This window comes from Gopherus flavomarginatus, chromosome 13, assembly GCF_025201925.1.
Source record: "Gopherus flavomarginatus isolate rGopFla2 chromosome 13, rGopFla2.mat.asm, whole genome shotgun sequence".
Taxonomy (NCBI): Eukaryota; Metazoa; Chordata; order Testudines; family Testudinidae; genus Gopherus; species Gopherus flavomarginatus.
Window position 1 is genome coordinate 12,899,899 of NC_066629.1, and position 15,843 is coordinate 12,915,741.

A 15,843-nucleotide genomic window follows, 5' to 3' on the forward strand; every position below is an offset into this window, starting at 1 on the left:
GAGGAGGCTGGCATTCAGGGCTGGCAGGAACGCCATGTTCTCCCTTCATCCTACTCCCGGCTCTGGGTTAGTCGCTCACGTCCCTCGCCTCATGTAAAACCCAGCAGGACCCAAGACCATCCCCTGGTGTCATCCTCAATCACACGCTCCTGTCGGCTACAAACTATATTTAAATTAAGAAATGAGCTCTATCCTCTGGCCCCGCCCCACTCCCCCTGGCCACACCCTGCTTTCCCTTGGCCCCTCCCCTTGCCTGGCTGCCCTCCTCCCACCTTGCTGTCCCAGGTCCAGCACCCAAACTGGTGCTTTGCTGCTGTTCCATAATTGAAGGTGCCCTTATCAGGGTGATACACCCTCCCCTACAGCTGTCGTTTCAGAGTTGCCGCTGTCAGAATATTAAGGGCCCCACCCTTTCCCCACACATTGCTTTGTGCAGGGCACGCAGTTTGCCAGCTGGGGAAGCTACAGTGTATGCCAACCAGTGGGACCCACTCAATTCTCCCTCCATGTTTCCCTGTAGAGTGGGCCCCAGGCAACTAGCTGGCAGAGCCATGCCTGGGACAGGAACCCAGACAGTGGGGCACTCAGGGATTTCCTCCTCTGCAGCGTGCCCAGCTCCCTGCCTGGCTGATCCCCCGGAGCTCCCCCTGCCCCCGGAAATGAATCCTGCCCGTCTCCCTGCCGTAATCCAAACCCCACTGTGCCTGGGGCAGTCCCTGGTCTCTCAGTGATCCTGGAATGGGGTCACTCTATACAAATCACATCCTGACATTCCATTCAGCCTCCCACACTCATGCGGTGTCTCTGAAACGTTGCCTCCCTGCTGTGCCCAGGGTGTGATCCTGGCTTGCTGTTAATTGCAGCTGAGATTCTGCTGATGAAATGCCTGTGCTTATTTCCCTCTTTGTCATATTTTGCTCTTTTGTTTCCTTGTGCAATAAACCCTCTGATTGTCCTTCGTTTCTTCATACGTGGTCAGGGGACAGTGTATTATCGGACCTACATTTGAGACAGTAGCGTCTATCACCACCTCTATGTGTCCAAAGATGGCAGAGGTTCTGCTAGGTCATCTCCCTCTGGTGGGTAAAGCAGTGTCTGGCCCTGGGGCATTACATCCAAGTTCTTCCCATTGGTAGGGCGGATCTAAGTGCAACTCTTAGGCCTCAGTGTTGGCAGCAAAAGGGATGGGTTCATTTGTTCTCGGGGTTCCTTCCTTAGCTGACACTGACTTGATCCCCTCCCCAGAAACCAATGAAACTCTGTACCCGTCCCTGAGCACCCTTGGTGGACAATTCTTCCCCAAGCACCAGGACCAAGTCCAGGGGTTAAAACAAAGAGAACTTTATTAGGGGAGGCAGCCAACAGAATGAATATGGGGAACTCAGTAATGAACAAATTCTAAGGAGGTAAGACTCCCCCAGTCCCACCCTCATTCCTGGAATGGCAGACGATATGCTGGCCCTGGCTGGGCCATTGGCAGGGGGGACCGAACCTGGTACCACTAGACCTTAAAGCATGAGCCAGGACCGCCTCAGCTGACAGACCCAGCCAGCTCTGTTAGCCACAGCTGTGGCAGGTACATCAGGCTCTGTCTGAAGCCCAGCCACCGCCAGAGGGACACGGAGCACTGCCCTGAGGGGTGTGGGTTACACGGGCCCCAGGCTCAGGGCTGGCACCGGGCATTCGGAGAAGCCTGGCGGATGGAGGGGGGAATGAGCCGCGCTGTCTGGTTGGCAGGCACAGTGCCCCATCCCTCAAACGCCAAGGGAGGGCACTGGAGCCTTCCCCACTGGCAAACTGCCCACCCTGTTCAGAGGCCTGCCTGGAGAGAGGGCCCTAGGGTGACCAGATGTCTCGATTTTACAGGGACAGTCCCGATTTTGGGTTCTTTTTCTTATATAAGCTCCTATTACCCCCCACACTCTGTCCCGACTTTTCACACTTGCTGTCTGGTCACCCTAGAGGGTCCCTTAATGCTCTCAGGGGGACAGGGGCTCTGAACAACAGCTGAGGGGGTCACCTTAGCCCACGGCACCACAGCAAATCCAAGATCCAAGGGAGTCATAGTGCTGGGCCTGGGCCAGCGAGACACAGGGGGGAGGAGAGACAGGCAGGAGAGGGGTCAAAGGGGAGGGGGCCATGGGAGTGGGAGGGGTCAGAGGACAGGAGACGGCAGGCACGGGCCACAGCAGGTCTTGGATTCAGGTGGGTTTTTAATCAGACTGGGGAAACCAGGAGAGAAACCAGGAGGGAAGAACGTGGACGTCTTCCACAAGTGCAGCTGCCCCCCAAGTGAGTGGGAAGTGAGGTGGTGTCCATGGCCCCTAGGCGTTGCAGAAGTCTTCAGTGCAGCAGTGGAAGACGTGATGGATGAATGTGCCTCCGACTTGGTCCTGGCAATCTCTGAAGCAGCCCTGCTGTGAGTATAGGGGGAAGTTCCCTGGAAAAAGAGAGAGAGCCATGAATCCTCAGGGCTGGGTGAGAGGGACAGACGCCTCCTCCCTGGGACTGTGCCAGAGGAATCCAGTGTCTGGTCCGGCCCCCCAGCCAGAGCATCACCAGCTGAGCTCCCCTCCCCTCTGTCGATAGCCAGGAACCATGTCTCCTCTGTCACCCACTGCCATTCCCTTCCCACTGCTCCAGGGGAAGACACCTGCTGGTCCCATTCTCTGTCCTCGAGGACTCCCCACGCCTGCCCTTCCCTACGGCCCCATGTCACAGCCACCGTTCTGGACTAAGGGATGAATGTGGCTCCCTTTGGAGCTCCCCAGTGTCCTCCCAGCTTGGCAGCCATGGGTCACTCAAGGCCCAGCAGAGACCCTCCTAGTCCCCACCCTCCCAGCGGCTGAGCTTACTGCCCTCCAAAACCCTGAGCCCCAGAGGGGCATCTGTGTTCACTGAAAACACTAGCCAGGGGAGTAGGGGTCTGCCTGCCACCCGCACCTACCGAGGAGGAGTGTCTGGAGGTAGCAGGATTCCCCCGGACCTGCCTTGCACATGCTTTTCCCTGCAAGACACGTCTTGTTCGGTTGCCGTCTGACACACACGTGGCACAGGAGGGCGCCTGCTGAGTGACGGGAGAGAGAAGAGAATGACACAACTCACCAGGCGAAGAAGGCCACTAGAGGTGGGCAGGGAAATAGAGTCACCCGTCTGATCAGGGGCATGGTGACAGGGAGCTCTCATGTCCCTGTGTTACAGAAAGGCTGATTGTGAATTGGCCTGGGGAGCTGACCCAGCCAAGCCCATGAAATAGAAACTTGTCAGGATACACGCTAGCTCTGCCTCCGTAGTAACTCTATAAATAACTGACTTATGAATTCACCACAATTGTTCTAGTGGCTTTTCAGATTTTTAAAGGTACATCACTGTGTTTGTAAAGCTTTTTCCTTCCACTTTTGCTGTCCCAGGACCCAAAGAAACAGGTGTGGAAACTGACTGATTGACAATACCCAGGAAATACTGAAACTTTCTTAACAGAGGGCTTAGAAACACAAAGTAAATTGGGAGGAAATAGGAAAAAATACCTCTCTCTCTGATCCTTTCAGTTACAATGAACTTTTATTCTATTAGTTAACAATATTTCAGACAGTGTGATTTCTATGTGAAGGGTGAATCATATCAATCTGAAGACCCATTCCAGTTTTTCTGTGTTGCTTATTAAAGAGTCAGTGAATATTTTAAAGTGCGTGGGGAAAAAAAAACCCATTCAGCATGAATCTGAAGGAGGTCAGCAGCCAGTCAGATCCTTGTGGCAGCATATAATTTTTCCTACTCCTATAATTTTATTAAAAATTTAAAATAAAGTGAAAATCACAAAGTGACACGTGTAAGTGATTGGCACTGGCTGCCGCTCACCATTTTGCAATACACATCGCACAGTTCTTTGTCCTGGAGAAAAGTACTGGCAATATTCACTGCACGGATCAGCTCAAAATCCTCCTCACTCGTTACACAAAGGGGCTCGGTCTCTCTATGCCAATTGCCTGGATTCAGCAAGGGTGGACTTAGCGACTGCCAGAGGCGCTTCTAACAAGCTCATGGCCATGCTGTATTTGGCCATATTTGGGAAGCATGTCGCTGGTTTACAAAACTCAACAACTCTGTCTCAGTCTTGCAAACCCATCCACTTACCTGTATTGGCTTCAGAACACTGCTGATGTTATCTGTCCCTATGCAGTCCCTCCCTAGGCCAGCCTGGCTTTGCCAAGGCATCTGTCACTAATGCAAAGCACAGGCTGCTCTTACATTACAGTGTGTGAATCCCCCTCCCTAACCAACAAAAGCCAGCTCCTCTGCTGCTGTACATCATCCTAGCTAGTTTCAATGATGTCGATGGGCCAGTTCCCTGATGGAGCTGAGGGGATGAATTGGTCAGTTTCATTTGGGAACTTACCCATTGCGAAGTACAGCAGGGTTGTGAAAACAGGAATCAGCATCTTGTTCATCCTTTGTTTTCTCTCCTTCAAGCAGAGGCGGAAGCGGCACGGTGTGCTGGGCGAGTGAGAGCCCAGGCAGGGGTGCAGGGCAGTGTGCGGAGTACGGCACACCTCAAAACACCAGTCAGAGTTATATTACCACTGGTGGAGGCCGGGCAGCAGCCAATCAGGGTCCATCCTGCAGGAAACACCCAGGTTTTTCTGATTAATAGTTATATCCCAAGATTGGATTGAATGGTGAGTCCAGGGGCAGAGTGATTCCTGCTCAGGTGACAAGCTCTGGGCAGGCAGCTGCCCACCCTCCCCAAAGGCTGGAGTTGGACTGGGCTGGTGCCAGTTACCCAGGGCTCCCATACGGTACCTACCAATGTTCACAGAACATAAATGGTCTATTTTAAGAATTAAACTTCTTGCCCAATTACTGGGAATAAAACCTTCCAACCAGGCCCAATGCACAGCTGGCCGCTGAGTCTGGGTGGCTGAGACACACCCCACCACCCCCAGGAAAAGGGGAGCTGGCTGCAATAGGGGAGGTCGCAGCAGACTGGCAGCCCCTTGAAAATCCCGCTGCTGGGATGTGGAGCGCAGCAGAGCTAGTGGCTCCAGCAACAGAGAACGCCCTGGCCCCAGGCAGAGTTCCACCAGCTGTTAGAAAGAGGCAGTGTGTGTCCCAGTTACCAGCAGGGCAATTGGGAGCTGGGATGGGGGATCAGGACTACGGTGGGACAATGGGCATTGGCAGACAGGACGAGACACTCACAAACAAACCTGCAGAACTCTCTGCCAGTGCCTGGGTTCGTGTCTTTACTCTGCTCCGAATGGCTGTGAGAATGGGGAGCAGCAGCACCCCCCTCAGCTCATGCACTGGGAAAGGTGCAAACTCCTCCAACTACACTGCCTGCGCCCCCTCATCCCCAGCGAACAGAACTCTATGGCCAGGGATCCACTCACCTGAGCCTGACCACTGTAAAGGACACCGAGGGAACATGCTGGGAACGTGGGCGGCAGATTTCCATCAGTGTTTTTAGCCCAGCAGTGGGGGCAGCACAGGATCAGATGGATCCAATTCATTTAGGGACAGAGTCTGTGGCTCAGCCCATCCCAGGTTCACTCTAAGCCCAGCACAGCAGGATGCCCCTTTATGGGGTAGTTTGGACTGTCTCAGACACATGGTATTTAGTCTTGTCACACTGGCTGCTGGAGGCCAATGACCGGGCCCCAGAGGGACCTCACTGGTGTTAGCCAAGGCATCCAACTCAAGCAATGACATTCCACCTCCTGAAACACCCCCTTCCTAGTAGTTTCAACTGGACAGGGGAAGACATCATCAAGTCCTGTCCTAAACCTGGGCTGTGTTGCTGTGTTCAATTGAAGAGCTGCCCCGTTCTGCCCCAGAGGTGGCTGCATATTCCAGCCTTAGTTGAAGGGGCTGGTAGCACCACCTATTATTACAGTTGCCCAAGACATCCCATTATAGGGCCCCATTTTCAGTTGCTGATACCTTTGCCAAACTTTAGCTAGTTAGACTGACATTTTCCATGACGGGTGTCTGCCTCTGGCTGAACTTTCTTGGAAAGTTTCAGCCAAAATGGTCCAGTTGTTTCTGAGAACAAGGCTAGGGGAAGTTAGACATAAAGGTAGCTCTGCAACAGGCTTCCCAGGGAGGCTGTGGAATCCCCATCAGTGAAAGTTTTTAAAAAACAGGCTGGACAAACACCTGTCATGGATGGTGTAGGCTGTCCTGGTCCTGCCTCAGTGCCAGAGGTGGACTTGGTGACCTGTGAAGGTTCCTCCCAGCCCTACACTTCTGTGATTCTATGTGGGGCTATGAGGTTTCCCTGAGACTGACTGTAAAACATAGGGGCTATGTGTGCCAGCACCAGCAGGCAAGACAAGCAGGAGCGAGCATGGCCCTGACAGGAAGTTGAGTGACAGGGCTTCTGTTTGGGCACAGTGCAGGCTGGAAATGCAGACTTGGGCTTCCGTGCAAAGAAACTACCTGCTGTTTGATTCTGCTTTGTTTAGGGAAATAGGACTTTGTGGCCAGTCTTTTTACTAAACAGAATTGCACCAAAGAAATACCTGATTCTAGCATCAGTCTCTCCTCCTAATGGAAATGACACACAAAGTTTCAAATACCAGCTAACCACTTGGACCAAAATGGGTAACAGGTTTGCAGTCACACGGGCTGTAGCGGGAGGCGCGTCCCTGTCTGTGCTGGCAGGGGGAGGGGTGCTGGCAGAGATGCTTCCAGATGTTGTGCACGTGGAGGTGGGGGGGGGTGTTGTACCTCTTCACTCTGTATGAGGGGGGCTCTGTCTCATTTGCACATTTCAGGGTTCATAGTACTTAAACCATCACACCCCATTAGAGAGTCGTCAGGAACTAGTCAGTGCCTCCTCCAGAGACACACAGCTACCAAACCCTTTAAAAAATGCAAGAGCTTGCCCAGTTCTCACCACGCCAGCCCCATCCCAGTAGATCTCTCCAACGGCTGCCCCGTGTCCAACCTCCTATAATAATTGAGAAGGTCGTAACCACGCTGGTCCAACAACATGTAGCTGCCTACCAGCAGGGTTCAGACCAGGGCACAGCAGAGACAGCCCCCATGGCACTGAAAGCTGACACCCTTGTGACCGGGGACGCAGGTCAGCTCTCCTCTATGCCCATGTTTCTGGCACAGTGCACCATAAGGTGCTGCAACCCACCAACACGGTACCACAGGAATAGCTGAGCCAGCGCTGCATTGGCTCCAATCAGCTTTCTGCAGCAGAACTCAGAACGGTGGTGGGGAATGGCACCTCTCCAAAGGCCCCGCTGTGGGTCCCACAGGGATCCCTCCCATCCCTGCTCTTCTTCAATGACTGGGAGAAAGCGTGAGATGCCAGTGGGGTGCCCCCTGACACTCAACCCTGTCTCTCCCTCTCAGCTCATGCACCCACAGCTACTGCTAACCTATCAGGATGCCTACAGGAAAACAGCTCCTGGTGAACCCCATTTCATCCCCTCTCCTGCCCTTTTCACTCTGAATGGTCCTGGCCCTGCAAACCTCTGCAGGGGTGCGGGCCCACGTATCCTTGAGGTGTCCTACCGAAGTCAGGGAGGAAAAGGGCCACATGAGCAGTTCCCACAGAGTCCAGTCCTGCCAAATGCTCCAGGCACTACTAGTAGTACCCCCCAACTAGGCTGGCACTGAACGTCTCGTTCTTTTCCATAACACTCCTCCCCCTCCCGAGGGGCCTCCGCAAAGGGACGCCGGGTGTCCCTGTCACACACAGATGTGGCCGATAATGGGAACTTGCTGTACACACACTGCTCTGATGCGTGTAATGAACAGCCTTAAAATAAACTTCAGCTCAATGGGCCAGATGCTGAGCCCTGGGCCACCGGGGTCAATGGGGAGGGACTCTGGGCTCACACGTGTGTACCAAGCTCAGGCTCTGGCCCACAAAGTAACTCGGAATCGGATCCCATAGACTCATAGACTCTAGGACTGGAAGGGACCTCGAGAGGTCATCGAGTCCAGTTCCCTGCCTTCATGGCAGGACCAAATACTGTCTAGACCATCCCTAATAGACATTTATCTAACCTACTCTTAAATATCTCCAGAGATGGAGATTCCACAACTTCCCTAGGCAATCTGTTCCAGTGTTTAACTACCCTGACAGTTAGGAATTTTTCCTAATGTCCAACCTAAATCTCCCTTGCTGCAGTTTAAGCCCATTGCTTCTTGTTCTATCATTGGAGGGTAAGATAAACAAGTTTTCTCCCTCCTCCTGATGACACCCTTTTAGATTCCTGAAAACTGCTATCATGTCCCCTCTCAGTCTTCTCTTTTCCAAACTAAACAAACCCAATTGTTTCAGCCTTCCTTCATAGGGCATGTTCTCAAGACCTTTAATCATTCTCCTTGCTCTTCTCTGGACCCTCTCCAATTTCTCCACATCTTTCTTGAAATGCGGTGCCCAGAACTGGACATAATACTCCAGTTGAGGCCTAACCAGCACAGAGTAAAGCGGAAGAATGACTTCTTGTGTCTTGTTTACAACACACCTGTTAATGCATCCCAGAATCAAGTTTGCTTTTTTTGCAACAGTATCACACTGTTGACTCATATTAAGCTTGTGGTCCACTATGACCCCTAGATCTCTTTCTGCCATACTCCTTCCTAGACAGTCTCTTCCCATTCTGTATGTGTGAAACTGATTGTTCCTTCCTAAGTGGAGCACTTTGCATTTATCTTTATTGAACTTCATCCTATTTACCTCAGACCATTTCTCCAATTTGTCCAGATCATTTTGAATTTTGACCCTGTCCTCCAAAACAGTTGCAATCCCTCCCAGTTTGGTATCGTCCGCAAACTTAATAAGCGTACTTTCTATGCCAACATCTAAATCGTTGATGAAGATATTGAACAGAGCCGGTCCCAAAACAGACCCCTGCGGAACCCCACTTGTTATACCTTTCCAGCAGGATTGGGAGTCATTAATAACTACTCTCTGAGTACGATTATCCAGCCAGTTATGCACCCACCTTATAGTAGCCCCATCTAAATTGTACTTTCCTAGTTTATCTATAAGAATATCATGCGAGACCGTATCAAATGCCTTACTAAAGTCTAGGTATATCACATCCATCGCTTCTCCCTTATCCACAAGGCTCGTTATCCTATCAAAGAATGCTATCAGATTAGTTTGACACGATTTGTTCTTTACAAATCCATGCTGGCTATTCCCTATCACCTTACCACCTTCCAAGTGTTTGCAGATGATTTCTTTAATTACTTGCTCCATTATCTTCCCTGGCACAGAAGTTAAACTAACTGGTCTGTAGTTTCCTGGGTTGTTTTTATTTCCCTTTTTATAGATGGGCACTATATTTGCCCTTTTCCAGTCTTCTGGAATCTCCTCCGTTTCCCATGATTTCCCAAAGATAATAGCTAGAGGCTCAGATACCTCCTCTATTAACTCCTTGAGTATTCTAGGATGCACTTCATCAGGTTCTGGTGACTTGCAGGCATCTAACTTTTTTAAGTGATTTTTTACTTGCTCTTTTTTTATTTTATCTTCTAAACCTACCCTCTTCCCGTAAGCATTCACTATATTAGACATTCCTTCAGACTTCTCAGTGAAACAAAGAAGTCATTAAGCATCTCCGCCATTTCCAAGTCTCCCGTTACTGCTTCCCCCTCCTCACTGAGCAGTGGGCCTACCCTGTCCTTGGTCTTCCTCTTGCTTCTAATGTATTGATAAAAAGTCTTCTTGTTTCCCTTTATTCCCATAGCTAGTTTGAGCTCATTTTGTGCCTTTGCCTTTCTAATCTTGCCTCTGCATTCCTGTGTTATTTGCCTATATTCGTCCTTTGTAATCTGACCTAGTTTCCACTTTTTATATGACGCCTTTTTATTTTGTAGGTCACGCAAGATCTCATGGTTAAGCCAAGGTGGTCTTTTGCCACATTTTCTATCTTTCCTAACCATCGGAATAGCTTGCTTTTTGGCCCTTAATAGCGTCCCTTTGAAAAACTGCCAACTCTCCTCAGTTGTTTTTCCCCTCAGTCTTGATTCCCATGGGACCTTACCTATCAGCTCTTTGAGCTTACCAAAATCCGCCTTCCTGAAATCCATTGTCTCTATTTTGCTGTACTCCCTTCTACCCTTCCTTAGAATTGCAAACTCTATGATTTCATGATCACTTTCACCCAAGCTTCCTTCTACTTTCAAATTCTCAACGAGTTCCTCCCTATTTGTTAAAATCAAGTCTAGAACAGCTTCCCCCCTAGTAGCTTTTTCAACTTTCTGAAATAGAAAGTTGTCTGCAATGCAGTCCAGGAACTTATTGGATAGTCTGTGCCCCGCGGTGTTATTTTCCCAACATATATCTGGATAGTTGAAGTCCCCCATCACCACCAAATCTTGGGCTTTGGATGATTTTGTTAGTTGTTTGAAAAAAGCCTCATCCACTTCTTCCACCTGATTAGGTGGCCTGTAGTAGACTCCCAGCACGACATCATCCGTGCTATCTCCTCTCCCTCAGTTATACCAGCCTGTCCTGACACACGTCAGTGCCCTCCCATAGTACCATTCCCTCGGTCAGCAGGACTGCAGGGCCCTTCAGCCAGTTTGTCTTCACCATCCCCCTGCCCTTCAGCCAAATTTAGTCTCTGATTAGCACATCTATGGAGGGGGGGCCACTCATCTGGGCAGGGAGTGTCTAGCCTCCTGTCTGTGATATGACAAGAGTCCAACAAGTAAGTTCCAAGGAGTACATCTTGGTTCCTCCCAGGACTGCCCCTTGCCCTGGGGGTATAAATCCAGCTCTGCCCTGCCCAGCAACCACTGAGCAAGGTTTGCAGTCCCAGGTTCCCCACTCACCCCACACGACTGCAGCTTTACTGCGACGAAGCTAAAGATGAACAAGCTCTTGGCTCTGGGCTTCTCTGCCCTGCTCTGCTGTGTCCCAGGTGAGTCCCTGAAACAAAACGGGAGGGGCTGGGGAGATAACTGGCAACTGGTGGGAGGTTGATCATGCTGTGCCATTTTGCCCTCTCCAGCTGTGCCCATAACGTCCCTGCCAGTGGGATTGGCCCTTTACATTTTCCAAGGCCGTTCTGCTGCACTGGGGCATAAAATCTCCCTGTTTCAGGGTTTACTCCACACTACTTGCAAATTAACACAGGAAACAGAGGCTCAAAATTTCCCCAGCACCTCCGGGAGGGACTGTCCAGCCCATTCCTTAACAGCAGCAAGTGCCTGCGCTGCAGCGGCAGGATTCCTGGCAGGCCCAGGGAATAGGGGTAACTGGGTGGAATTATCTGTCCTGTGCTATACAGGAGATCAGACTAGATGATCTGTGTTCCCTTCTGGTTTTAAAATCTAGTCTCTATGAACCGGATCTTTCCAAGGTCTGCAAGCAGCTGATTGCAATCCCCCCACCCACACACACACATGCACATTGTGCTAGATCATTCCATGCCCTATCCAAGCTGCCTGTCGAGGGCATGGGGGTGCCTCTGGAGACATGGAACACAATTAACAGAGCGGTCCAGCAGTTACTGTCCTTGTGTTGGATGCACAGAGCATTGCACAAAATGCTCCAGCAATTCACTGCTGGATGGCGACTAACAGTGTTTGTCTCCCGTGTAACCAAACCCATGCCAGAAGCTGGCAACTGGCTTCGTGGGCTCTGGAAACACTGCTTAGAGGTCGTGGGGAGAGCCACTGGTTGCCAGAGACCCTCTCTACACCACAGCCCCCGTTCGTCTGTGTTACATGCCTCCGTCCTTAGGGATTGGAAACCAACTATTGCTCAGCCTTACCTCCTGTGTAACACGCTTGCTTCCCCCTAGTGGAGGGACATTGGCATGGGCTACTGCCAGCCCAGGGAAGGATTTAATCACGAGCTGACTCTTTTGCCTGTCTTGCTTCTCCACAGGCCTCTTCTTTTGGTCCATCTGCATCCAACACACTCTTTGTGGGGCTGTCTTTGTTGTCACAGAGCACTCTCTCCATGGTAGGTACATGGGGAATTCTGTGGCCTTGACCCCTAACTGATCCCTGTCTGGCTCTGTGTGGGTTTTTCCTTTTTCCTGCAGCTGAAGCCCTTCGATGTACCGTTTGCCAAAAGAAGATACCTGTCTTTGGCTGCATCAAAGGATTGGGCATCTGCCACTCTGCGCCAGGGCTACCCTGCAAATACATCAGAGTCTTTACCGGTATGTATGTCCTGAAACAGGCACTCACCAGGGGGTGGCTTATATCAACTCACTCTGCCTCTCGCTGTTGGGCCCCAAATGAAATATCCCTTAGTGTCCCCCTTGTGGCCAAGGAATGAGACGATTCTCATCTTCTGGCTGGGTGTCCAGGCAAGGGCGCTCGGAGCAACCTACGCAGCATTCTATTTAACCCCTGCTTGCGGAGCTGTAGGGTGAGGAGCTTGGAGTGACAGTAATGGGCTGTGAAGAGCTACTTCCCTCTCGCCAAGGAGGGTCCATCCTAGGGCCAAGACGGGAAGAGGGCTGGCTTTGGAAAGGTGGCTTAACTGCATGCACATCAAGCCAACAGGACCCATAAGGATCAATGAAGACACAGAACCCATGGCCAAAGGGGGCCTTATTCACGAGTCCCAGCCGAGCTACAGACCATGCAGTGCCATAATGGGTGCACTGCACTAGCAAACAAGGGGAGCTGCCCGGGCAGAGGACACAGACTGGGCACTTCCTTAGAGCCTCCCCCATCCCAAGAATCTCAAACAATGAAATGAACGAATGGAAGCCACACGCTGCCTGTGAGGTAGGTGAGAAGACTATATAGGGAATAACACTCAGTTCTGAAAGGCAGTCACCTTGGGGAACATGGCAGCTGTTTAACCAGGGACAGCACTTTAGGGCAGGAAATGTAGAATGTGGTAGCCCAGTGAAATGACATTAGGAACAGTCCACTCAAAGGCTGTGTGTGGCTGGGACACCAGCGTTTACTCCCCTCTTCATATCAGAGGGAACATGGGAGCTTCAGTGCACATCTGGGAGCACTTCAGACCTAATTCCTGACTTGGACTAGTAGGGGGGCAGGGGTGTTCAGCACAGATCCCAGCACTAAGTAATTGGCTTAGCTTTTTGTCCCCATCTCCAGTGGGTACCCAAACAGTGAGCTCAGAGAGTAGGACTGAAGAATGTTGGTTGGTTGCCATACTACTGTTGGGAGTGGTCCTTTGGAGAAGACTTTAAACCAAGCTCTAGTCTGCTCCAGCAGAATTTGGCCATTTTCCTCAGCAGTTATATGGATAACCCCATGGGGCCTGATCTTTAATGATTCATATGTGTTCACACATTAAAGTGAGGCAACAAGAGCAGTTCTTTAATTCCATGTTTTTTTTGAGGATCAGCACTCTGTCATTTCTTTCTTGGCCCACGTGTCTTGGTAGCCTAAATCTTAGCTCTAAACCTAAGAGCAGAGTGAGAGGAAATGAGTGCATAAACTAATTCTGGTTAGACACTCCACCTTTGCCACTGAGCTGGACTCAGCAGGCACTTGTTAGACTCTTGGAAGGTGTCCTCATTCCTGGGTGCATTGTCCTGATGTGTTTTCCCTCTCTACACAGCAGGCATCCAGTTTTCTTCACAGGCAGACTGGGCTATGCAAGGTGACAGATGCAACATCATGGAGCCAACGAAGTCTGGCCACCGTCTAATTTCCTGTTGCAACACTGACTTCTGCAACAATTAGAACTTCCAACAGCACCAATGTGGATCTCCACCTCATGGAATTGCAGGGCCTGTGTCCTCCATGCTATAGGGGTCCCAAGCCCTTCTCTCATCCCTCATCTCAGGCTTCAAGATGCCTCCACAATCCAAGACCAACATGTAGGACCTCGCTGCCTTTATGGTGCTAATTTGACACATCCAAAATTATCCTAAGTCTGAAAACTCTTGCCATACATGGCCCTATCAGGATCTCTACCAGACTGACTCAGCCACAATACAGGCCCTCACAGCTGGGAGCTCATATACCTCTGCCTTACTAAGCAGAGATCTCATTTACCTGCATTCACACCCACGTCCCCGCCTCGCTAATTATCCTATTTCACCATTCCCTCAGGCAACAGATAGTAATTTGGGCTAGTGGTGAGAGCACAAGCTAGGAACTCTGGAGTTCCAGCTCTACTAGCTGTATCCTAGGGCAGGTCCTCTTACCTTTGAATGTCTTACACCTTGTTTATGCTAGGAGATTTGCACTCGTTTGCCCAAATCAATCTATTTAAAACTAATGCAACCTTTAACATCAGTACATTTAAACCAGTGAAACTCGTTTAAATCACTTCACTTTGCATCAGTAATTACTGAGATAAGCTAAAAAGATGCAAGTTAAACTGATTTAAGTGCATCTACATTAGGGGCTTGCACCAGCTTACCTACACCAATTCAGGTCTTGAATCGATTTAGCTGATAAGGAATTAACTTCAGTTTGGTTGGTAAAAGCACTCAAACTGAAATAAAAAGTGTCTATGCAAGGGAGACTGACATTCAAGCAATCTCCATGTATCCAGAGCCAGCAGTTGGTGTAACACTTCAGCAGTCTCTGAAATATTGTTGGTGTACTGAACGTGTATCCGTTCACCTACAATATTGTGCTGCTGAACTGTAAACTTTGCTTCGTTTGGATTTCTCTACTTTGTTTCCTGGTCTATAAACCCCATTATTGCTAAACTGAAATCTCAGCCGTTCTGATTTGTATCAGAGGTTCCCCTTGCATATGCCAGGCAGCCTTCTGATGTCTCCTAAGCATTCTCATGCCAAAAAACCCTACAACACTCTTGGCCAGATATAGTCTATTCATTTAAACCAGAGGCCTCATTTGACCTCTGTTTTGGGAGGCTACATAAGATGACCCGGGAGCCTGTACCAGGAATATTTAAACCTTTTCTTTCAAGTTTATGGCTAAAGCTAGGAATGAAGCAGTCACAAAACAAAACGTGTTGCTAAACCACTGCTTGAAAACTGGCAGTGTCATACCTGACTTTGGTCATTACGGGAGTGAGCTTTGGCCTGCTGGAGAAGCAAGCCTGATTGATTAAAGAAAGGACTCAGAGGCATAGCAGGAAGCTGAATGCTGAGCCAAAACTGGAACCCCCTCCCCGCCCCAATTTGGAAGCCATGAAAAGACTCCCTACCTTCTTACTGAAATAGAACCAGAAAGGGGGCACTCCTCGATGCTGGGAGGGAGAGTAGCTGTAAGGTGTGTGGGAATGAGACATTGGCTTCATCTGGATTCTTTACTTTGTTAATAAGGTGGGATCCCTAGAGGGGGCAAACTCTTCCGAAATAGAATTCTGTCCGGAACACCCCAGGACAGCCATTTGCTTTCTTTCAAATTGAGATTATACTTTATTTTGTAAAAATTTACAAAAGTTTATACAGATCGCGTTTATCTTCACATCATTGTACATTTGATTGTAATTGGTCAGAAGCAAGTGGTCCTTGTTAATACAAATAAACTATGTACCATTAAAAAAAATAACTGCCAACTAAGTCTGAATTTAGGTACCAAGAAAGGGGTAAGAGAAAAGGGCATTTTTTATTTCCATGAGGCCCTGCTATCCTCCGATACATTCCCAATATAAGCTGTTGTATATAATAGGTTTGACTTTACCTTCCAATGTAGGGAAAACTACAAAACACTGAACAAGGGGAAAAGATAGTTAAAAACAAGATAAATGGCACATAAAATGTTAATACAGTATCTATTGTGCTGCAGACCTCTTAGCCTGCAATGAGTAAAATGACAGGTGAACAACACACTAGAACTAGTGCTTTGGGCCCAACCTCTTTACTTAATAAAAGGAAAGGCCAAAAAGGTATAACAAATTTAACAAAATTACATGATTAAGACCCACATTGTCTCTAAGCC